Below are 26,949 nucleotides of genomic sequence, written 5' to 3'. Positions count from 1 at the left end.
AAAAGAAAGGTGTTAATAAGTATTTTAAAAGGGAGTAATCCTTAGTCCCTTAGGTGGACGCGGTTTCGAGATATCGCCATAAAGGTGGACCAGGGGTGACTTTAGAATATGTTTGTATGGTATGGGTGTCAAATGAAAGGTGTTAATGAGTATTTTAAAAGGGAGTGGGCCTTATTTCTCTAGGTAGACGCCGTTTCGAAATATCGCCATAAAGGTGGACCAGAGGTGACTCTAGAATGTGTTTGTACGATATGGGTATCAAATTGAAGGCATTAATGAGGGTTTTAAAAGGGAGTGGTGGTTGTTGTATAGGTGGACGCCTTTTCGAGATATCGCCATAAAGATCGACCATGGGTGACTCTAGAATGAGTTTGTACGATATGGGTATCAAATTAAAGGCATTAATGAGAGTTTTAAAGGGGAGTGGTGGTAGTTGTATATGTGAAGGCTTTTTCCAGATATCGACCAAAATGTGGACCAGGGTGACCCAGAACATCATATGTTGGATACCACTAATTTATTTATATATGCAATACCTGCCAAGATTTTAAGGGTTTTTTATTTCGTCCTGCAGAACTTTTTCATTTTCTTTCACACCTATTTTACAAAGTTTTTTTCTAAAGTTATATTTTGCGTCAATAAACCAATCCAATTACCATGTTTCAACCCTTTTTTCGTATTTGGTATAGAATTATGGCACTTTTTTCATTTTTCGTAATTTTCGATATCGAAAAAGTGGGCGTGGTCATTGTCAGATTTCGGCCATTTTTTATACCAATAGAAAGTGAGTTCAGATAATTATGTGAACTGAGTTTAGTAAAGATATATCGATTTTTGCTCAAGTTATCGTGTTAATGGCCGAGCCTAAGGACATACGGTCGACTGTGTATAAAAACTGAGCGTGGCTTCAACCGATTTCGTCCTTTTTCACAGAAAACAGTTATCGTCCTAGAATCTAAGACACTACCAAATTTCACAAGGATTGGTAAATTTTTGTTCGACTTATGACATTAAATGTATCCTAGACAAATCAAATGAAAAAGGGCGGAGCCACGCCCATTTTAAAATTTTCTCTTATTTTTGTATTTTGTTGCACCATATCATTACTGGAGTTGAATGTTGACTTAATTTACTTATATACTATAAAGATATAAAATCTTTTGTAAAAATTTCACTTAAAAAAAAAAAATTTTTAAAAGTGGGCGTGGTCGTTCTCCGATTTTGCTAATTTTTATTAAGCATACATATAGTAATAGGAGTAATGTTCCTGCCAAATTTCATCATGATATCTTCAAGGACTCCCAAATTACAGCTTGCAAAACTTCTAAATTACCTTCTTTTAAAAGTGGGCGGTGCCACGCCCATTGTCCAAAATTTTACTTATTTTCTATTCTTCGTCATAAGTTCAACGCACCTACCAAGTTTCATCGTATTATCCGTCTTTGGCAATGAATTATCGCAATTTTTCGATTTTTCGAAATTTTCGATATCGAAACAGTGGGCGTGCTTATAGTCCGATATCGTTCATTTTAAATAGCGATCTGAGACGAGCGCCCAGGAATCTACATACCAAATTTCGTCAAGATATCTCAAAATTTACTCAAGTTATCGGCTTAACGGACAGACGGACGGACGGACGGACATGTCTTAATCAATTTTTTTTCGATACTGATGATTTTGATATATGGAACTCTATATCTATCTCGGTTCCTTTATACCTGTACAACCAACCGTTATCCAATCAAAGTTAATATACTCTGTGAGCTCTGCTCAACTGAGCATAAAAAGAGTTGAAATTACGCTGTACAACAGCAGTTTTGCAACAAAGAAACTATGGTATTTGTCAGGTCGTGCAGTTTACTCTGAAATTGCATTTAAATGTAAATAAAATAATTTAAAACAAATTTTTAAGTTAAACGGTTTTATTGAAAACAATACTTACATTAAGTTATAACAATACTTACCTGATTAAGGTACAGTTGGTCTTACTTATGACTACTCCAGCATTTCTCCACCACTTTTTCACATTTTTCACAGAGGCATCAGGCAGTTTCTAACTCCGCATTTTCACTTATGGCGTAAAAGAACTATCGTAGAGGGTTGAAGGGCTAAATAATATGAAATGTTAGGCTTTGTACAAAGAACAATATTATCTTAGACAGCAAGATTGTAAATCTTCCAAACTTTTGACAAATTGACCAAAAACCCCTTGTCACCTCTTTTTCTTTTGTTTTTTCTCAGCGATCGTTGCTAATGGTTCTGTGCAGGATATAGATCTAGTAAGTTCTGATGAAAAGTACCATTAAGATGCTAGCCCGATCATCTCGGAAATGATTTAGCATGATCGCATTGGACCTTCCAAAGAAATAGAAGAAAGGACCACGGAGCGAGTTCCGACTAGAGTGATTTTGACATCTCCATCACCGGCACAGTTTTAATGAACTGCATAGACTGGTAGCCGATTCCTATTCTTTCATTCTATTTAAGAGCCAATCGCTTCGCTACCCGAATTTTAAATACTGTTTGGTAAATAAGGTGTTTTTTTCTTCCTTCCTTGGCAGAACAGGTGCCCAACGAAAACTCGTTGAAACTCATAACAATGGATAGGTCCTTTCCTAACAAATGAACTATATATTGTTAATAGAATTTCCAGGTTTTTAACATACATATGCTTCCCTATTTTGCCTGATATCCAAGATTATCGATTCATAATCATCAGGCCTTTTCTGTTGCTAGAAAACCGGTCAAAGTCCGCACCAAGGCTGCAATCTTATTGGGCGTCCATCATCGACTGCTTGAACCAAGAAAACCCCAAAATATCAGTAGATGAGATCTTTAAAGTAAATGGTCAACCATGTAAGTATATTGCCAGTGGCGGCAATTACTTATAAGATGCCTGAAATTAATCAGCTGACATTTAACATTGCCTACAACCGCAGACAGCTACAAAAAGCACCAAACCGATAGATAGCTAGACGAGAATAATTTGCTATCGTTGAAAAGTCGATAATAAAGCAATAACTTTTCGGTATCGGTTGTTACGGATAAGAAGCCGACGAAGCTGTTCTCAAAAAGGCCGAAAGAATTTGATCCTGGTAAAGTTACCTCGATTGTGGCTTAACTTCAATGCCCTAGCGAGTTCTGGCTAACTTAACAGCATAAGTTTTGTAGACATAAGTACGTCTGTATGTTCACTCGTCGAACTTTACGAGTACTTGGTACTCACGTCTTTTTTATTCGCAAACTTGAAAAAGCATCCGTGGCTACACCACTTTAATTGTTAATTTTTGGCTATATTGTAGATGCTTTGTAACCACATTTTTCTCGTATCTACATATCTTAATTCACTTCATTGCATACTCACTCCAGCGAGATTTGAATTTACATTCCTGCCAAAAAAAACAAAACAAAAACATGTTACATACTTTCGTTCTCACGTTGGATAGCTGTGCACTGAGACATAAAGGCAAAATATTTTTTGCGGAATATTTCAATCCTTTTACTCGAATTGTTTAGGCCGTTATTTTTTTTGACTCCATGCAAAATCAATGGCATTTTATAGCAATTATCTATGGCTCAATGCAAAGTATCTGTCAATACTAGAATTTATCTACAATAAGTAAGTAAGACTAATTTCGGGTGAAACCGAATATTATACACCCAGCTGTGCACTTGAAACGCTGTCGCTGTTGTTGTTTGCTTTGTGTGGTTAATAGTGTTATAAGGCTGCACAATAATACATATATATGGTTCTATCCTGAACTCATTTTCGTTCAAAAGAAGCAAAATGTATACAGAGGCTACTATTAATGAACTTGAGCGTGTAAAAATGCAGTTTTCCTTCAGATATGGGGATTTCCCTACAAAAACTATTTATTTTAAAATAAAAATATAAGAGAACAATAAAAGTTCCATAGTAGTAATAAGCGTTATTGCCCGTTAAGGGTTGTTTTTATTACCTAGCTATACAATAACCCCCAGCGGGTTAGGGGGCTTAGAATATACCCGCGGTAGGTATGCTTCTCAAGGGGTTGCCTGCGCAATATATAGCTTCTCCAACGCAATTGTCAATATCAACTCACCATGGCGAATCCTGTTTCATTAATAGCCAAGGCTCTGGCGACCCCAAGTTTCTCATGGAACTGGGGGGGGTGGCGAGGGCGGGATGGCCTAGAAGGTTTAATGTGGTCATATAAATCATTCCCGAGATGATCGGGCTAGTACTTTATGGTGTTTTGCTACCGGAACGTACCGGATCCACATCCGGCAAAGGACCTTCATAACTCTCCCCAAAGTCTTCTGGGAGTGTCCTTATCGTTAATACAAGAACAACAACAAAAACCACAGCAACAGCAACAACAACAACTGTGGCTTTCAGATGATTTCGCAGAGCAAAGAGTTATAGCTACGAAAAAAATGTTTATGCCAAATTTCGTTCGGATTGGGAGATTTTTGTTTGATTTATGACATTGAAAATATTTTGGAAAGAGTAGCAAAAAAGGGGGGTCGCGACCATTTTCAAATTCTTAGCTGAACCACACTAAGGCTGAGGTAGGATATCAGTAAAATGCAGTTAAATATCCTAGAGTTATTGCAAACTTTGTTAAAGTTAGACCTTTAGGAAGAGTGGGCGTGGTCTGTAACCGATTTTGATTATCTTAACTCTGTCTATATAATTGTGCAAAGATAGTGTTTCTGCCAAACTTCAATGTAATATCTTTAACGACTTTTGATTTATGGCTTGCTGAACTTACAAGTTACCTTTTTCTAAATTTTCTTCTTCTTGATCTCGTCTAATTTTGATTTAAAATTATCGCTGAAATCCGACGAAGATATGGCTGAAGCAGTCGTACACTTTAACAAGTGTATCCAACAAGCTGCATGGAACTCAACTCCCACCCTCAGCAGGTAAAAAACCATGGGCGTTACCCACGAAGTAAAAGCCAAGTTTGAAGAAAAGCGCGTCGCACGGAAAAGGTGGCAGCTAACCCGGCATCCCGACGACCAGAAATGGTTGAATGCATTAACTAATGAACTTAAATCCATCCTTAATATGGAGCGCAACAGAGAAATTCAACAATACCTCAGTAATATTGATGCAACAACTGCAACTGATTACTCCCTTTGGAAAGCGACTAGCAAGCTAAAGATGATAATTATCTCAAATGCACCTATACGAATGGGGAATAACGAATGGGCAAAAAATGATGATGAAAAAGGAAATACTTTCACACGTCACCTAAAAATAGTATTCACCCCGCATGATATTGAACCGCCACTAAGAATAACTAAGGAAGTGGAAACTACCTTAGGTCACCCATATTAAATAAACCCAACCTTAAAGGAATTCTCAATATTGGAGGTAAAAACCGCAATTGCAAAACTGAAGCTAAAAAAGGCTCCGGGCTACGACCTTATCAATGGCACTATTCTAAAAAATTTACCCCACGAAGGCATACAATTCTTGACACAATTGTTTAATGCAGTACTAAAAACTCAATTCATACCCGCACAGTGGAAAGTTTCGCAGATGAAAATGATTCTGAAACCCGGAAAGCCAGCTGATAGAGTTGCATCTTACAGACCTATTAGTCTGCTGCCTATCGTCTCAAAAGTTATGGAAGTTCTCTTTCTTAAAAGACTCTAGCCGATAATAGAAGAGCGTAAAATCATACCCAATCACCAGTTTGGCTTCACAAGAGGGCACGGAACAATTGAGCTGGTCCATAGACTCACCGAGCAAATATACGACGCTTTTGAGAAGAAAAAATACTGCACAGCTGCTTTTCTAGATATTTCACAAGCTTTTGATCGCGTATGGCATGACGCACTTCTCTATAAAGCAAAATACACCCTCCATATAAACTACTTCTTATTTATACAATCATATCTAAAAGATCGTTATTTCTTCGTTAAACAAGGTGAGGAGCAGACTGCCCTCTATGAGTGCTTCGCAGGCGTCTCGCAAGGCAGTGTAATGGGCCCAATACCTTATCTACTTTACACGTATGACCTCCCAATAACAGAAGGCGTCACTATAGGCACGTTTGCCGATGATACTGCGGTGCTGGCCGCTGATCCTAACCCTAGCGTGGCTCCACTCAAGCTCCAAGGAAGTTTAAATAAAATTACCCATTGGATGAAAGAATGAAGGATCAAATCCAATGAATCAAAATCCGTTCATGTGACGTTTACTACCAGACGTAACACTTGCCCACCCTTTCAACTCAACGATATTAATATACCACAAAGCGACGAAACAAAGTACCTTGGTATGCACCTCGACAGAAAATTAAATTGGAGGACCCACATATACAACAAAAGAAAAGCTCTTGGTATCAAACTAAGAAATATGTACTGGCTTATGAACCGAAATTCACAATTATCAGTTGATAACAAAGTCCTGCTTTACTCAGCCATCATAAAACCCATTTGGACATATGGAATACAACTTTGGGGAACTGCGGCAAATTCAAACATAGAAATTCTCCAGATTCCAATCGAAAACCCTTAGAATGATTGCAAACGCACCCTGCTATGTGACTAACAACCAGCTACACCGTGATCTAAAGGTTCCAACAATAGCTGAAGAAATCAAAAAGTATGCTATTTCATACAACACGAGGCTTCTAACTCACCCCAACCCATTCATTCTAGCCCTGTCAGCAAAACCAACTAATTACACGCTCCTGAAAAGAAAGTCAATCATAGATCTTCAACACTGAATAATTCTTAAAAAAAAAATGGTTGCAGTACAAGAGAAATCCATCCCATGCCGACCAACCCATGAGGTTCCAAAAATAGCTGAAGAAACCAAAAAGTATGTTATTTCATACAACACGAGGCTTCTAACTCACCACAACCCATTCATTCTAGGCCTGTCAGCAAGACCAACTAATTACACTCGCCTGAAACGAAAGTCAATCACAAATCTTCAACACTGAATAATTCTTAAAAAAAAGGATGCACTACTACTGAGAGCAATCCATCCATGCCCATCAAGTTTATTAAGTTTAATTAATTATAAATTACTTTTAAAAGACCAAGAATTTGTTAGATGTATTCTATGTATACATTTGACAAAATATATTGGATGCTAAAAAAAAACATGTATAATTTGCGTCATAAAACCAATCCGGCTACCAAATTGCGTATGCATTTTTGAGCTATCTATTTTTTTTAATTTTTCTAAATTTTCGATATCGAAAAAGTTGGCTTGGTTAGCGTACGATTTCACTAATTTTCAATACCAATCTATTCTGGATCCAGATAAGCCCGTATACCGATTTTGATGAAGATTTCTCAGTATTAAGTTATCGTGTTAACGAACGGACATGGCTTAATAAATTTTTTTTTTCAGTAGTGATGATATTGATATTTCGAAGTCTATATCTATTTCGATTCTTGTATACCTGCACAACTAATCGTTATCCAATCAAAGTTATTATACCCTGTGCACAAGTACAGCTGGGTATAAATAGGAAATTTTACTATGGCAAGTACTCGAAAATTTATTCACTACGCTCTTGCCCACTGATTAAATTTCGCTCTTTAAAGTTGCTTCAATTTCTGCTTTAAAAACAGCGCACAGGATTTAATTATTTATGTTATTCAATGTGCGCGGGCAAACGTCGTTCGTGTAACTGTTGTTGGTGGCAGTTGTAATTCAATAATGATAACTTAATAAAGACAGAAGTTGAGTGGACGCTTTTGGTTTTGCGTGGGCGAAAAAAATACTTAAAGCTGCTGGAATTTTCGTTGACAAAAATAATAGCTTTTGAATTTGAGAATGGGTAAAATAATTGTTATATAAAAGCATTTCATTCGTTTTTAGTGGAAACGTGCGTAACAGAAAGGTTCCAGCATATGGTTATTGTAAGGAGGCCTCGGTAATGTGCTGACTAATTTTAGGGGTGCAAGTTTTTAAAAATATAGTCAGAGAAATATCGATACAACGATCCAAACTGCAAAACTCACAAAATTGTATTTGTCTTTGCACAAATCGTACAACCATATGGACAGTTTTAGCCCGACTTTTGTTGTTTTGTAAGTGAGAATTAGCCTAAATTGACAGTGATATAGCGTAAACGGCGGCCACCGGCGTGTGGTGGTAGTGCGCTCCGCCTACCACACGAAGGATCCTGTATGCACGCCCCGACCAAAGCAACATCAAAACTTTGGAAATGCATTTTTTCAATTAGAGGAAAGTTTTTCTAAGTGGGGCGCCCTCGTCAGTGGTTTGGGGAGCACTCCGAGTATATATCTGCCATGAAAAGATTTTCGGTGAAAACTTATCTACTTTGCAGATGCCATTCGGAGTCGGCATAAAACTGTAGATCTCGTCCTGCCAATATGTAGAAAAATTTTAAAGGAGCACAACGCAAACTGGATGCGAAGCTTGGCCTAAAACCTCCCGGTGGTTATTTGTACCTTACATATACGTACGTATATATAGCGCAAGCTTGCAGAAAATATTATGGGCGACCACATATCACTAGGCAGTTCCCACTACCGCCGTTATCGTCACAACACCGACGACAAAAACGGTAGCTATAACGTCGGATGCACAAATCAGGAAAAGAGACAACGATAGTGTCAACGGATATGAGCTAGAGAAGATACGTCGAAACATAAGTGCCATCATCCTGTCGCAAAGATAATGAGCCTGATAAATAATTCGCATGAAAGTGCAAAAACAACGATTTGAGCCAGATAAACCCTGATAGAAGTCTGGTTCAGTTTGTGAGCGATATAATTTGTTAATTTCTTATCTATAGTTTGCCAACGCTGCCTTCAATAAATTGGAACCAAACCCGGATGGCGTGTTATCTATTAACTAAGTTTTAAAAGTTTATAATCGATGAATTATCGGTTTGCAGAGGGTTTTAGGCGTTTTATTGATTTCTTAACGACGAGTTATAGATTTGTTGGAGTTTCAGGGGGGCGCGTGCACGTTGGGTTCTAACGCAGAGCAACCCGAACGGTGCAACCATCGATTTGTTATAGGTGTGTTATCGACAAGGTATGGACAAATCATTGATCTGTTACCAAAGTGATATAAATTTGCTCCCATTAACAAAAGCTATCAATGAGTTATCTATTTGTTATCGAAAGCTACCGACTTATTACCAAAAAGCTATCGATTATGTAAGGACAGCCGCCATGAAAAATGTCCAGATACCTGCAACGACTTTTGATTCACGGCTAAACAATTTTAAATTTTCTTCTTATAAATTTGGGCATGCCACGCTCATTTCACAAATTCTTACCAAGTTTCTATTTTTCGTCGTAAAGTGAACTCACGTATGAAGTTTAATCATTTTATTTATCTTTTGCAATGAATTATCTAATTTTTTCTATTTTTCGAAATATCCGATTTTGTACGATGTGTATATATATTAGTGAGAGCAATATACGTATCAAGTTTCAAAATTATATCTTCAACGGCTCTCCATTTACGGCTTGGAAAACTTTTAAATTCTTTTATTCGTGGGCGTTTCGCCTTCCGCATCACTGTAGCGTATTTCAGGCCGAGCTTATGGACATACAAGACGCTGTGAACTGCCTTAGGCAGAAGGCAGTCTGTCAGAAGCACATTTATAGTTTCTCAGACAGTCAAGCAGCGCTGAAGGCCTTGACTCTGTCACAACTTATTCTCAAACTCTAGCAGGCTATCGCAGATCACTTATCGTGATGGCGGAAGATCTTGCAGGAAAGGGTACCTCCCTTCCACTTTCGCCATCCTGGAAGAGTTTGGGCATGCCGTTATCCACTTGCAAGCTCAAGATAAAGGAGGCTCTACTGATGGAAGCACCAAAATAGATGCCACACAGCAAAACTCACATGACCTGAATGGAACGAGAAGAGGTCACGTGAGCTGCTCACCCTCCGTAAGAGGGATCTTTCTTTAGTTGTGGGTCTTCTCACTGGTCACTTTTGTATTGTACCGTATGCGGAAAGGATTGGCGCTCCATTTAATGATTATTGTAGAAGCTGCGGCAACGAAGAAAAGCCTGCAACTGTAGGCATCTACCCTGTGAATGTCCAGCGCTCGGTAGAAGAAGGCATCATTTTATGGGCAAGATGTTTCTCGAAGATCTGACTGAAATAGCTGAGGTCAATACACGACGCTTAGTTAGTTTCCAAACTCAACGAAGTGGTTTGATTAGGAGAGTAGGAACAAATCCGTGTGGTTTCCCAATGGGCCTATGAAGGCCTAGGTGTGCCGCTCCGACGCGGACGGCCGCCACTGGAACCTAGTCTAACCTGACCTAAACGTGGACGGTGCCACGCCCATTTTCCAAAATTTTACGAAATTTCAATTTTTTGTCATAGAGTCAACCCACCTATCAGGGTTCAACAATTTGTCAGTTTTTGGTAATAAATTTGGTAACAAATAGCATTTTTTCCCAATTTTCGATAACAAAAAAGTGGGCGTCCAGATAATCCAGTATACCAATTTTGGTTTGCTAAAGTTATCATGTTAACAGTAGTTCTGACGGACTTAGCTCAATCAAAATATTTGTCGATGCTGATAATTTTCTCGATCCCTTTATGCCATTACGTATCCAATCCAGCCAATTAAAGTTATAGTACCTTTGTGTACAAGGTCACGCTGGGTATAACAATAGTTTTCTAGGCATACATCTGTTTGCTTACGCATCTAACTTAAGAAGTTCTGGGTGCTCATTAGAGGGGGTCAATTTTTATGGACGAAAGTTAACCGATATCGGGCCATCGATAGGATTTGGGCTCAGGAAAAAAAGATCCACTACGCATACCCAAAAAATAATTTTCGAGCCTGCGAAATCTCATTTCTTCGACTTGGATTTTTAAGGTTTTTTTCATGACCTACTAAAAAAATTTTCATACCCGACCCAAAAATGTGAAAAAAGATATTTTTTTTTTCAAAAAACTGTTATCGTCAACGTTTTTAGCGGACACTTTTGGGTCGGACATGAAAATTTTACAATCAAATGAAGGTTTATTGTGGTCATATAAATCATTCCCGAGATGATCGGGCTAGTACCTTAATGGTGCTTTGTTACCGGAACGTACCGGATCTATATCCGGCAAAGGACCATCAACAGCAATAACACTCCCCAAAGTCTTCGGGGAGTGTCTTTATCGTTAATACAAGAACAACAACAAAAACCACAACAACACCAGTGGCTTTCAGATGATTTCGAAGAGCAAACAGTTGTAGCTACGAAAAAAAATATTTATGCCAAATTTCGTTCGGATTGGGAGATTTTTGTTTGACTTATGACATTGAAAGTATTTTGGAAATAGTAGCAAAAAAGGGGCGGGTCGCGCCCATTTTCAAAATTCTTAGCTCAACCACACCACGACTAAGGTAGAATATCAGTAAAATGTAGTTAAATATCATAGAGTTATTGCAAACTTTGTTAAGGTTAGACCTTTAAGAAGAGTAGGCGTGGTCTGTAACCGATTTTGATTGTCTTAACTCAGTCTATATAATTTGGCAAAGATAGTGTCTCTGGCAAATTTCAATGCAATATCTTTAACGACTTTTGATTTATGGCTTGCAAATTTTCTTCTTCTAAATGTGGGTGGTACCACGCCCTTATTCCAAAAATTTTTGGAATTTGTGTATGTTTTGCTTTATAAAACCAATCCGGCTACCAAATTGCGTATGCATTTTTGAGCTATCTATTTTTTTAAATCTTTCTAAATTTTCGATATCGAAAAAGTTGTCATGGTTATCGTCCGATTTCACTCATCTTCAATACCAATCTGTTCTGGACCCAGATAAGCCCATATACGGATTTTGGTGAAGATTTCTCAATATTAAGTTATCGTGGTAACGGTCGGACATGGCGTAATCAATTTTTTTTCGATAGTGATGATTTTGATATTTCGAAGTCTATATTCATTTCGATTCTTTTATACCTGTACAACCAACCGTTATCCAATCAAAGTTATAATACCCTGTGCACAAGTACAGCTAGGTATAGATAGAAAATTTTACTATGGCAAGTACTCGAAAACTTATTCACTACGCTCTTGCCCACTGATTAAATTTCCCTCTTTAAAGTTGCTTCAATTTCTGCTTTATAAACAGCGCACAGGATTTAATTATTTGTGTCGTTCAATGTGTGCAAAAAAATGAAATTTCGCAGGCTCGAAAATTATTTTTTCGGGTATGCGTAGTGGGACTTTTTTTCTGGAGCCCAAATCCTATCGAAAAATCGATGGCGCGATATCTGTTAATAAATCGACCCAGTCTAGTGCTCGTGCCAATTCTTTCAGAGGAATTTTATCCAAGATTTTAATATACGTTCTCGAAGTTCAACTAATCATTCACCTGAAACCAAATCAGAAAAAAGTAAATAGGTAGAACAAGCTTTACTGGTTACCCGCAGCTAATTTAATTCAAAATTTTATTATACCTTTCATGAAAATGAAATGGTATATTAATTTCGTCACGAAATCCAAAATTTTAAGTCCTTAAAATAGATAGACCCACCATTAAGTATACCGAAATAATCAGGTTGAAGAGCTGAGTTGATTTAGCCATGTCCGTCTGTCCGTCTGTCTGTTTGTATGCAAACTAGTCCCTCAATTTTTGAGATATCTTGATAAAATTTGGTGAGCGGGTGTACTTGGGTGTCCGATTAGACATTTGTCGGAACCGGCCGGATCGGGCCACTATAGCATATATCCTCCATACAACCGATTTTTCAGAAAAAGGGGATTTTTGTAATATCTTACTCAATTTAACAGATTGAAGCTTTAAATTTCACCATATAATTTCGGATATTGTATATATTGTTGCCTGAAAAAATTAATGAGATCGGTTGTATATATAGTATATATCTCATACAACCGATTGTTCAGATAAGAAACTGTGCGCAATTTCTGCCCTTTTTAACAGCTAGACGCTTCAAATTTCACCATATGCTTACGTATATAGCATATATTGTTGTCTGAAAAAATCATAGAGATCGGTGGTACATATATTATATACCCCATATAAACTGTATTTTTTTGAAGCTTTTTAGAAGCTTCAAAATTCATAAAATTTCATCAAATAGTTACGTTTACGTCATATATTTTTGAAATACGTGATTCGTAGTCATAGTTTTTACATGCAGACCACAAAAACGCGAAGCTTTGCATCCTCACACAAAGTACCTACCTATTTTTTATTTTATATTTATCTTAAAAATCATTTAGGAATGTAGATATGTTCACTATATATTTCTTATCTTATACATCCGATTATTCGGAGATTACGAATGGGATAAGATTATTGTTCAGCCCCATTCATGAAAGGTATGAAGTCTTCGGTACAGCCGAAGGCAGTCCCGTCCTTACTTGTTTTTTTGATATTTAAATCTCTCAACTAATTAATTACACAAAATACCTGACTAATGTTGCTCATTACTTAGCAGACCTAATCTAACCATCAACAGCAACAACAACTTAATTACATTAACAAGCAGATATTTGTATTATTGTATTAGGTTCTATTCTAGCTGCCACTTGAAATGTCACTCACAGCTAAAACGTTCAAGTTGTGGAGAAACTTTTAAGTTGCAACGTCAAAAAAGATAGCGAACAATATTCTACACTTTAAGAACTTTAACTTCACCAAATTGTAAACGATAAAGCTGAAATTAGTTAAGTAAAATATAAGCATCGTTACGGAGAAATAGATGATGGAAAAAGTTTTGGTCTAAAGCGTTTTGCTTTTGAGCTGCCGGCTGTCTTAGTAACATGGGGGTTTTTGTTGCGATTAAGAGTCTTGTAATTTCCGGTATTCTTATACTTCGCTGTGTTAACACACCAGTTAGTAGCGGAACAGAGGGATAGGGTGTTGTAAGAGGTTGACTAAGAGAGCTTATGCAGGTGTGAATCGTATTATGGATTAACTCTCTGAAGGTGAGAGGAAAAAGTACGAGTTGAGTCAGTTACAGATTTGGTACTCTAGACAGTAGTGAGCTATTGAGCATTGAGGAAAGGTAAGCTTAAGCTTGAAATTTTTGGCCTAGACGTGGAGGTAACCAGTTATGTCGTTGAGTGGTTACTGACATCTCGTATCCCGTCCACTCAGCTACTTTTGTGAGCCTTGTACGATCCCACTGATCACGTCGGAATACAAACGCGATACCAGTGTTCCGCGTAACCCCATGGTGTAACCACATTTATTTTGATTAAATGGAAATTTTTTGGTAGTGGTAACAGATTGCGTCCTGTGCGGTTCACTACTGAGGGGCGATGCTGCTAGATAACTTTGTTTCTAATTAACAAAACTCGAAGATTTGCGCTGATTATTTCGCACCGCAGAGCCAACCCTATCTAGCTCATAATATATTTTCAATGGTTCCAGACTGACCGTCATTGAAAGCTCCGTCTATTTTCATGGTATGCGTAGTTTGCTACAATAAGCTTTCAAAGCCCGGACGCTTATTTGGGAGTTCACAGGCGGGTAACGTGTTTGAAGTCCTTGGGTTAGACCTTCTTGTTATCTTTGGAATACATATAACCCTGCTTTCTGTCCAATTTAGAGGAAAAGGTCATGTATGCTTTTTACTTTTGCCTTGCCTGTCTAAAGGTCCCTTTTACCACGTCCAATAGCACGTGGCACATCTGGCTATATAAAGTTCGTTTATAACGGCGCATTGTTCCATTTTTCTTTTCTGTTGTAAACTTTTTTATCCAACACGTACTTCAAATGTTACCACAGTTGTTGTGTAGCCTTCAATTGGAGTTAGAAGTTTTACAAACAGACTACAAGTTATAAGTTGAAGTCATGCTGCTTTATTGTGTATTGTTTTGCATGACATTGTTCCATTTTGCTCCGAATTGCTCCGTTTGTTTGCCAAGTTACATACAAAACTTTTCTCTAATTTGACTGCCATTTCTAAAAAAATTATGAATATTTCCTTGCAAAAACTGTTTGATACTAAAAAAGTTGTAATTTTTGTTGTGCTAGAAATTGTTTTGCTGTTGTTCTTGCATGCCAGAGTAGCACACCTTAAGCAGTTAATAATTTTGCTATTTTTTTTTTTCGTTTTACGTTGCCTGCGAAAAGATTTGTTGCATTTGAATCGTAAAAAAATTTCCATTTATTGCTGGTTTTGTTTCTATTTTTTGTTGTCCTACTATATCAGGTTTTTGCATTTACTTTTAAGTGTCTTTACTACACACTGCTTTCCGCATAGAAATAGCTTGAAATGAAACTTCTGTGAGAGCTTTGCCTCTAACTCCCTCATCTGCGCGCGTTTAGCCATCGATACTGGCATGGCTTTAGTACTTTCAATATTCCTCTTTGTTAGGAGTAAAGCATGGGACTAAGCAGCGACTTGGGCCATGCACTCCTTCATCCTGTGGACCCTCCAATTATCAGGCGGATGGTTAGGGTGACAGTACTTCTTCAGATCAGGGATATGTGGAAGTTATACACGACCTTTTTTCCATAGAGGGAGCTCACCCTTGTGCAATCCGTCGATTCTTGATCTCCGCCAAAACTCTCTAAAAGATTCATCTCGTTAAAAGCCCGTACTGACCGCATACTTACTTACTTACTTAATTGGCCTTAACCGTTTAAACGGCTATGGCCGTCCAACAAGGCGCGTCAGTCGCTTCTTTTCTCTGCCAACCGGCGCCAATCGGTCACATCAAGGGAGTATAAATCGTTTTACACCTGGTCCTTCCAGTGGAGTGGGGGTCGCCTTCTACCCCTGCTTCCATAGGCGGGTTCCGATAGAAGTACTTTCTTGGCCGGAGCGTCATCTTTCATTCGCATAACTAGCCACGTATTTGAAGGACGGTTTTGGTTCGTTAAACTTACTACTGGTATTCATATACACCGTAGAGGGAGTTGACCCCTACAGCCATTATTTTCTTGATGGTATTCCTCTCTGTGTGTGCTTTTAGCTGCTGTGCACCTGACTTGACTCTTGTGCTTGTACCCCTCCACCGTAGTGAAGTCAGCAATACTACTTCTGCCGATAGCATGTCACCAAGTTTTTGCCGAATTCGCTGAACCGTTGCAACACCTATAGTTCTCCAACTGAGTCGTATATCCAGAGACACACACAGCTTTGAGTGTTAGTTTCCCCACCTTATTCGTTCTTCCATGAGGAAGGCGTAAGGCCGTCGGAGCTCCAATTCTATTCCTTTCATAGCTTTGCGAGGGTAGCTATCAGTGCTATATTGTCCGCTCGTGTTGTTGTTGCCGTTGTTCATTTGTTCATTTATTTAAGTTCTACCACATGGCCACTATTCCGAGGCTTCCTATGCAAGCAGAGAGCCACTTAAGAGGGATGCCTTCAGAGCCATTCAGGACTCACAACCGGAATATTCCTTAGCCATCATAGGTACGGCCCTCAAAAGATCTATACGCGGATCTCCCTAGCTTCCAAAGAGTTTCCGTCTACTATGATTTACGTATCGAGTTTTTGTTTCGATATTATCGCGAACATCTCACTGGAGTAAGAACCTTGTCGATAGTGGGAGCACTTAGCCAAACTGCATAGTGCCCGACTATAAGGTTGGGCAGTTTAGGGGCTTACATCTATGCCTGTTCTCCTCATAGGAGGGCGGCGGGATGTCGTTGGCCAAGACCTGCCAACCCTCCTAATCCATGAGTTGTGAGGACAGTGCCTATTGGATGATTTGAAGTCAGGTGCCATACATATTTGTGAGAGGATGCTGTTGTGAGGGGTGCTGCTGTAACGGACTGATCTTCTTAATATCAGGCCGCTTAGCCCTTCTCTTCAGGCACGTGGTGAGATGAATAACTCAAAATCTTTTCTAAATAAGGAGGAAAAAGGAGTATGCGCCAGTCGTAAGTTAGGGAAGACAAGAGCACTACAAGCAATACATCGCGCTTGGAGAGCGAAAGTAGTTGAAAATCAACGAGCTCCACGATGAAACAGCAGATGAATCCGAACGGAGGATAAGAGTGTATAATAGCACTTCGAATGGCCTATAAGGTGGTAGAAGTACGGTGAAGGCAGCTTGAGAGTTTTGCTTCTTTGCTAAGAGAAGGAGAAAGCTTCAGTGAAAGAATGAAGAGATTGAAGGCGGCAATACTGCTATTAAGATTCTGAAAGGACCCATCCCCAAGGTTTTGAAGTAGGCTAACCGTATTGACTAGAAAAGTGAGTATGTAGGACGAAGGAACCCCAAAGGCGAAATAGCAATTCTATTGGAAGTAACAACCTCAAAAGCTGCAAGTCAGAATGGGAATGTGGCGATATGCCAACAGCGAAGACACACGAAGACTCTGGCTCTTTCCGAGTAGATGAGTGACGTGGCGATGCATTCCCCGACTATCTCTCGAAAGGTGGATATTTGTAGAAAGGGAACTTAGTAGCTTCATGTTTAAGATACTGTAGGAAGACCCAATAAAGCCGCAAGTGCCGTAAATCTCTTAAAGAGTTAGATTGCTGATTAACTTGCACAAGGGCGCACACCCATTATGAAATGGATTTTCCTTAGGGAGTCGGGTGTGAGATGGAGGAATCTTGAATCCTGCTATCACAAAAAGTCGTGTACCCTGAATGTGAGTCGAAACGCTCGCGAAGTCTGCTTCTTCTAAGAGACATATCTCTGGTGGTCGGACTATATAACGGACCACAAAGAAATCGGGAGGCACGCACAATGGCTAGGTGCTCCCTATAATGACTACTGCAGGAGCTGTTAAGAGTTAGAAATAGTTAAGTACTTCCTATGCCATTGTCCTTTGCTTTGGCATAAGTGGAAAACATTTCTGTGATATTCTTTCTTTGATGATCTTTGTGATCTGGCTAGTTCGGAACCTAAGAAATTCCTGAGATCTGCTGAATAGACCTGTTGGTTTGACTAGGGGAGAGATCCGTGTTATCATAATGGCGCCTTTATGGGCCTTAGTGCACTATTGCTCACGCCGGTGGCCACTCTAACCTAGCCTACACTACTTAAATACATTAAAAGCCTCCAAATATAGTATTAGGCTGAAAGATCAATCACAATAGATCTAAATAAAGGTCACAATGCATCGAGGACTAATAATAACAATAAATCGAGCATCGTGCCCCACGATACCAAAGTATGGAACCAATTCGTGATTAAGTAGGATACGCTGAGACTTCTACAGAGTCAGAACCCGAATATACGAACACAAAAACATACTTCTATATTGGGATCCTGGGCATATGGGAAAAGATAAAAATTAAAAAGCGGATAAGCTTGCTAAAAGGACCGCGCTCTCGAAGCTTGTGCGGTAGACGTTCCAATCAGAAAGTAAAAGTTGCGCATGATGGACCAAGTGGGATATTCGTAAAACTAGGCGCGTGGACAACACGATGTATAACGACCTTAGATTAACAAAGTTGCTCTTATTGCTAAAAAGAGGGGAGTATAGGCTCATGATAGGTATTTTCCAGAGCCGTAATAAAATCCTCAACTCTCTTCCCGGCAGCACTTGGGGTTAAGGCAAAGAGACGCTCATTAGTCCTTACAAAGCAATTGGCCGGCAGCTTGCATGTTACGCGTCCCCGATATGGTCGCCAATCCTAAAGGTTACTCACTGGAAGAAAATACAGCCTGCCAAACACTGCTCTCAGATTCGCTACGGACTCTCTTCATATGTTCCCAGAACAGCACCTACGCAGCGAGGCGAGAGTAATCCCCATTAGGGAGAGAAATTAAATGGTGAACAAACAGCTTTTGTTGAATACCCAGAAACCTGCGCATCCCAACACACATCTGATTGAAGAGGCCTCTTCTCCTAGTAACTTAAGAAGTTATCTCCGCAAGTATTATTAAGAAATATGGCACCTGAGAATACAGCTGTGTGTAGAAGAAAAAAACAAACAGGTCCTCAGTGATATCCACACAAAGACGTCGGACATATATGCCAGGAATTGCCCGGCGAACCCCGATCGTAAAAATAAATACACTGAAGTCGCTGGAGAAGAATGCGTTACTCTTGCTCAACTTTGATCTGGGTACTATAATTGGTTAAACTCTTACCTATCCAGAATCAACATGGACGTACAATTTGTTTATATCCTACTTGCGACGTGTCCCCACATGACACCAACCATCTTTTCAATTGCAATGTGGAACCCACGCCTCTAACATCCCCTTCTCTGTGGCCTACCCCTGTTGAAACTGCAAGTTTCTTTGAACTCCCGTTAGTATTTGCTTAGAGGACAGAGGTATTTTATAACATTGGTCCCGGTTTCTAATTATGTGAGGTCCACACGGACCTGCAAGTTCAATCTTACCTATCGTGTACCCGTAACTTGAAGAACGGTAGTCAAAATGAGTACTGTATCGACAGCGAGTATATTAGCCATCGTGTTATTAAGCCTTCAGTTAAACTGGTGAATTTTTGGGGTAGCTAAATTTTTCATTTCTTCATTCGCACTCAAATATCGCCGGTAAAACATACTTCTCGTATTAAAAGCTTTTCAGCCACCTATTTTTTTCGCAAAATGCTTTCCTTGATTTCACTGATTGCCTCTTCTCTCTTTCAACTCATTTGCGCTACAAAAATTAATGCATTTTTTTTGGCAATCATTTGAAAATTTATTCGTAACTACGTAATTATAAGCGGAACATAATTCCTGCAGTTTTAGTTGGAACGGTTTTGCAAAAAAATGCAACCACGAAATAATGCACAATTTGTAATGAACAATTTTTGTTTTCTCTATGAAGCAGAAAAACACTTAAGGAATAATAGTTATAATGCAATTTAATTAATAATTTTTTCACCTGCATTCTGCTTGTCGAAAAGGGGCATACAATTTAAGAGGAAGTACAAAACTAATGTGTCTGCCTTCCCCTAGGTACCGTTATGTTGCCACCAAAACTTTTCCCTCAAAAATACAATACCTACCTACTCTTTTTTTCTACCTTTATATTAAGGCGCTTTCATGTTTGTCCCCTCATTTCCATTCGAATTTTAACTCCGGGAAAGTCTTTTTCGGTAACTTCCCGTTGAGCTAGACACTTGATACTTAGAACATAATTCAGATCAGGGAGACATTACAATGAAAGTGAAAAAAAAAATTCGCTAGGTGGCGCACTGGTCGAGATATACAGAAAATTCATTTTAAAATGGAAATTTTGCGATCGACTTTTAACTAACTTCTCGATGATCCAGAGACTTGAAACTTAGCACATAGTTTGCGAGTCGATGACACTACAATTCGCGGAAAACAAAATGCCGCCAAGTGGCAGACGAATCGAGATAAAGGAAAATCCCTGAAAATCCCTGAAAAAAGCGCAGGTAATCTTGCGATTGATTTTTAAGTAAATTTTCGGTGAGCTAGAGACTTGAAACTTGGGCCGTGAGTCAGAACCCGGTGACAATGCAATACTTGATCAAAAAAAATCGCTAGGTGGTACGCGGATCGAGATAGTAAGAAAACACATTTTAATTTGGGAATCTTTCAGTAAATTTTTAACTAACTTCCCGATTACCTAGAGACTTGAAATTTGGCACTTAGTTGGAGGCCTGGTGATAATACAACTTATAGAAAACAAAGTTCCGCTAGGTGGCGCGCTAGTCAAGATAACTGCAAATCCTTTAAATACGGGGGGAATACTGCGATCGATTTTCGAGTAATTCCCGATGAGCTAGAGATATGAAACTTGGGTCGTAAGTTATAATTCCGCTAGGTGGCGCATGGATCGAGATATTGAGAAAACTAGTTTTAAATTGGGAATCTTGCAATCGATTTTTAACTAACTTCCTAGATATCTAGAGACTTGAAACCTGAAATATAGTTTAAACCTCTGTGACAGTGCAATGTTTGATCAAAAAATTTGAGCTACGTAACGCACAAGTCGGACTATTTAAAAGATTAGGCCTCCTGAGTGTTGCAGGCGTTGTAGAATTCCACCTCGTTGAAGGCCCAACTCAATGCACGTCCTAGCATGCTTTTAGGCGTACGCTACTTTCACCTCGACTCTTATACACTTTCAGGCGTATGCCAATTTCACCACGATTTTCGGCTGTGCAAATTAAGTAGCTGACAAACGAGGTGGAATTCTCTTGTTATGATGGACATTCACCAGCAATGAAAATTCACCACATCATCAATTGTATTGAACTAACTTCCTCAACAATTGTGATCATATTCACCAACAACGATTGTGTTGCACTATCCGGCTTCACCAACTATGAGAATAATCGCCAACAAGAATCATTCACCACATTCATCCTCTTTGTCCAACTCACCCGCTCCACCAATATCAAGAACATCGAACAGCTATAATAGTTCATCGATTTATATGTAGCACACATACATCTTTCTACAGTCACCTAAGCCGAATATAGATATAGACGTAGTACGTCCGAGCAACGCCAAAGAACGGGTAGCTATTTTGAACAAATAAATAAAGATACGAATTTTCGCTCAGGAGTTACTTAAATTACTAATCAAATTGGCATTGCGTTTTTGTAGGCAGTACTAAAAAATTAAAAATAAAAAGATGATAAAAAATTTTAAGGACTACCTTTATATAAATGGACCCAAAAATATAAGGCAATTTTTCCTTTAATACAGACATAGTCTTGTTGGATTTTGACTAAAAAACTTTAACAATATCTCTTGTAAAAGAATTTTGGGATTTAAATCTATATAGATGGAGCGCAATCTTACAATTTAAGGCAAACCAAGTATTTGGGATTAACTAATTGATTATTTAAAATTTAAACACGCGCTCTATCTTTATAATTTTAAATCCCAAAATTTTTTACAAGAACTATTGTTAAAGTTTTTTAGTCAAAATTCAACAAGACTATGTCTGCATTAAAGGAAAAATTTCCTTATATTTTTGGGTCCATTTATATAAAGGTAGTCCTTAAAATTTTTTTATCATCTTTTTATTTTCTTCTGTTTCTCATGAGCGTAAAACTTTTTAAAAGCTGGAAATTTCATTAGAAATGCAACTGGTAAAAAACTTTCTACATATGTGCGAATGTAGGGTTGCTTTCCCTGCAGGTTGTGAGCTTTAAAATTTTCTACGGAAAGCTGTCACGAAGAAGCAGGTGAGAGGCATAACTTCCACGGGCATATTCTATGCCCCTTTCCAGCTTTAAAAGCAGCAACCACCCGTTTCACCGATCCACCGTGTGTTTTTGGATCAGCCGCTTACAATCAGTCCTCCGATTCCACCATAATTTTGGTTAGAACCAACCATCCAACAGCCATTTGTTCCTCATTCCTAAATTCTATCGATCGTCTTGTCACTGATTGCCCACTCACCGTTCAAAGAATTCAGTTGATGGGTTCATGTCAACCGGTTCACCATGTACTCTTTTTGATGCCGCAACCACAGGTAACTCAGGTACCGTCCTACGATGGTATCGTTAACAATCCAGTTTCCCACTGCTGAATAACCGGCGGCCTAGGCATTTATAGTTTACCTCAGCTTTTGACACATGGAGGTCGATGCAGGAGTGTCATCTCCCTTATTTTGGTGTTAGGTGATGCACTTGTTTATTCTCTAGACGAGGCAAGGCATACAGGTTCCTTCTATCGACATTTACGGAACGTAAAATCAAAAACGCTGAATTAATATCTTGGTGAAGACTCAGAAAGCGAACGGGAAATTAATTCAGAGCTAAAAGGAAGTGATGGTGACAAAACACGGAGTGAAGTTAGGTGTATGTGAATGGGATAACGATATAGCTGCGCTCGTCTTTTGAAAGCCAAAGGACTTATCGCTACTATTTCCCTTACTGAGGAGCTTTTTAATATTACTTTATTTGTTGTTTATTGAAGACGATGGAAACAAAATTGGCTTTGCGTTTGGAAAGCATGCTTTTGTGGTTTAAGCTTCGCTATTAATAATGCTCGGAACCGTGGGCTGTATTGTAAAGATCATGACGCACCTGACCTTCTTACTCAAAAATTGTACGGAAATGCAACTTGCGGCTTATTTTTGTAATTTTTTTCTTGCAAAAACTGTACTAGACACTCTACTGTCCTTCGTAATGTTTTTGCATTAGTTTAAATATCTAAAATCCACTCGTTTTAAACTTAAATGCAGGCAAATGTCTGGATGCAAAATAGCTCAGTTGTCTGCAATTACGGCTTTGGAAAAACCTAGTTTATGACCCTGTCGAAAGCGGTTCTCAAGATAGAAAGGCAACTCAAGTCAGCAGCTACACTGCTAACCTTAAGAGTACGTTTCTTCGATACGGTATCCATTACTTTTTCGATCGTTTTATATGAGTATAGGTTACGAGTAGAAGATGGTATTAAAACAGCCCTAATTGGAAATAAATAATAACCAAAAGAGAAAAGAACTCGTATACTCAGTCGAACTTAGATTTATTTTGCTGTCTTCAATAAATTTTCTGAAAATAAAAACGTATTTTAGTTAATGGATTGAGAAGCACCTCTGGTGCCTCTGCCATCAGAAAAATAATTAAAGTATAATACAAAGTATAAACATTTTTTGTTCATATTGTGGAGAATATAAGCATCGCTATGCTGTTAGTAAATAATCACAACAACAAAAACAGCAAGCAGCCACACTTATGTACATGTACACATTAAATCACAGAATATTTCACACATATAACCAGCAGCTTAAATCAAAAAAATTATCTCAGATATACATATGTTGTCATCAGCTAAGAGACGAAATTCTTACTCACACATACACACGCATATAGCTAAATAACCAAGTACGCGATACAACTGTTCAATGTTCGTGAAAAGTCTAGACTTTCGGAGAAATATGTGAACAAAGCAAAAGAGAGTATAAAAGCAGCGCAAGCCAAGGAATCGGGAATCAGTTTGATTTCAAAACGCTTCAGTGAAGTATGCGATTATTTTAATTGTGTGGTACTACTCCCAAAGTAGTCTAAATAAAAACCATTTTGCAATACTGAATATTTGAGTTATTTATACGACAATTCGACAGTTCAGCGATTCGAACGTTAGTAGAAGGTGGATAACTAACGGAACTCCCCAAAATTCGTTACAATATTCAAAGTTTTTATAAAAGCTCTGAGAAATAATCAAATTATTTATTCCAAGCGCCATCAATATGCCACCTCTTTAAAAGGTAATGCACAAAAATGAGCGATGTTTTTGTGTATTATATTTTTAAAAGTATAAAAAATAACAAAATATTTCACTTGTAATATCTGATAAAAATAAAAATAAATTTAGGCCGTGCTTCTCTTTCAATTTGCGTCGTGCTACTTTTAAGTTTCCCTACAAATGTTTTATGTTGACTCCGCATGGCATCTGCAAGACAGATGAGTTTTCACTGACAAGCTTTCCATGGCAGAAGTAGAACTGGTGTGCTTGCCAAACACTGAAGAGGGTCGACCCCGCTTTAGAAACCCTTTTTTCTAATTAAAAAAAAAAATTGTCTCTAAATTTCTGATGTTACTTTGCTCGGAAGTTGAACTCAGTATCCTCGGTGTGGTAGGCGGAGTACGCTAACTTCACACCACGGCAGCCGTCAATCTGATAAAAAGTCAACTAAATAAAAACTAATTGGTTTTAAGCAATAACATCAAAGTACTGTTTATTCTTTTGAAAATAGGCGCCAATTGAATGAAATAAAATAGCCATTATAATGTAATGGTTTCCTTTAGTTAAAAATTTTGTTAAACAACAACGAGCGCCAAATGCCCACCTCCTTACTCTACACAAAATAGAAATACAAACCAAAATGACAAATATGCAAATTTGGTCTTATTTCTGGGCGTTGAAACTTTAAATGCTTCTGTATTGGCACACACATAAATACGTAGTTTGCTTCCTATTTTTGCACTCTATTTACATTCCATTTGTTTATTCTAATGGCAGTAGAATAATCACTTTTGTATAAACGAAAACTGTGAAAATATTTAAAAATAACATGCCAAATGTTGATCTAAATGCATGGAATATTTTCAATAGATTTCTTATTTTAAGAGGCGTAGAGGGAATTTTTTTATTCGTGTTTAAAAAAAAAATGCTGGGTATTTAAAATTTAAGAAAATAAAACTCCCCGGTGGCATGACACAATCACATGTGGCATAGACCCAATTAAACAACCTTTTTAGAATAATAGAGAATGAGGCCCTAAATTAAAACTTGTTTAGTCTCCATAGAAAAAACATTGACCCCTTTGCGACACCCGCCAACCATCTTGAACCGAATCCAAATGTGTGATATATTTGACTTTTGTATTGAAGTTTCAAAGAGTGATACTAACTCGTTTATTTGATTAATAAGGGCCACCCTAACTTACATATATCCATACATATGTATATAACAGTATGTTAAAAATTTTGAATTCATAATTTTTTTTATTAAACTGGTAGCGCCTTTTATCCTCAGTTTGTCAGTACCAGAATTTTTGTTTTATTTTAAAAAATCATGCAGGCTTATTGTCATACAGTGCACATGGATATCTGTCTGGTTTTAGAATAAGACTATCATGTGTAAATTGAAAGTCGTCATTTGCATTTGGGCGTCACCTAAAAAATTCCAAAAAATGTATTGTTCTTTGTCTTTCTGTTGCACAATTTTGTTTGTACATAAAGCTAAACACACTTTAGTGTTGTCTGTTATACAAATTTTTATTTAGCTCTCAGTGCTAACTCCACTGACATATGCATTTACGAATGTGGGGGGTGCATATGGTTCATAGCCTTAAGCAAAATTTTGTTTTTTGGTACACCACTACGTATGAGCAACATACCTAAATCTGTGCGCGCATGGAATTTATCTTTTATGTTTGTAGGCTATTCAGCTAGTTAAAAGCCAAAAGTTGTATATGGAGTGCAAAGTCATAACTACGGAAATTATATGTTTCTGTGAGTTTTAAAACTTGTAAAGTTCGCGGTTTAAAACTGTGGGTGTGTAGTTAAAATCGGCTAAGAAATTTTGGTTTCTTCAAACATAGCGCACCAGTCGGTTCTTCGTTGATTTAACTGACGCCAATCAATCACATCAAGTTAATATAAATCATTTTGCAACTGGTCCTTACAGCGGAGTGGGGACCGCCCTCTTTCTCTTCCTCAATCGGCGGACTCGGATAAAAAAAACTTTTTTAGTCAGACATCATCTTTCATTCGCGTAACATGGCCTAGCCAGCGTAGTTGTTGTGTCACATTTCGCTCGACTATGTTAATGTCTGCGTAAAGCTCGTACAGCTCATTGTTAAATCTTCTTCAGTACACGAAGAAGCCAACGCATAGAGGCCCATAAATCTTCGAAGAACTTTGCTCCCGAACACTTCCGGAGCCGCCTCATTTGATGTTGTTATGATCCATGCTTCTGCGCCATGTAGCAGAATGGGTACGATGAGTGTCTTTTAGATCATGATTTTCGTTTGCTGGACCATTTGCCAGCGTAGTTCAAAGTAGCATTTATTAGCAAGTATGATTCTTCGCTAGATTTCAGTCCCAAATAGATCAAGTCTTTTATTATTTCATTTTATACTTTTCATGAAAATGAAATGGTATATTAATTTTGTCACGAAACCCAAAATTGTAAGTCCTTAAAAGAAAATAGATAGACCCACCATTAAGTATACCGAAATAATCCGGATGAAGAGCTGAGTTGATTTAGCCATGTCCGTCTGTCTGTCTGTTCGTATGTCCGTCTGTATGTTTGTATGCAAACTAGTCCCTCAATTTTTAAGATATCTTCATAAAATTTGGTGAGCGGGTGTATTTGTGTGTCCGATTAGACATTTGTCGGAACCGGCTGGATCGAACCACTATAGCATATATGCTCCATACAACCGATTTTTCAGAAAAAGGGGATTTTGTCATATCTTCCTCAAATTAACAGATTGAAGCTTCAAACTTCACCATATACTTTCGCAAATTGCACATATTGTTGTCTGAAAAAATTTAACTGATCGGTCGTATATATAGTATATATCCCCCACAACCGATTTTTCAGATAAGATTTCACCAAATGCTTACGTATATAGCATATATTGTTGTCTGAAAAA

This window comes from Eurosta solidaginis, unplaced genomic scaffold, assembly GCF_040869045.1.
Source record: "Eurosta solidaginis isolate ZX-2024a unplaced genomic scaffold, ASM4086904v1 ctg00000428.1, whole genome shotgun sequence".
Taxonomy (NCBI): Eukaryota; Metazoa; Arthropoda; class Insecta; order Diptera; family Tephritidae; genus Eurosta; species Eurosta solidaginis.
Note: the sequence above shows the minus strand (reverse complement) of the source record.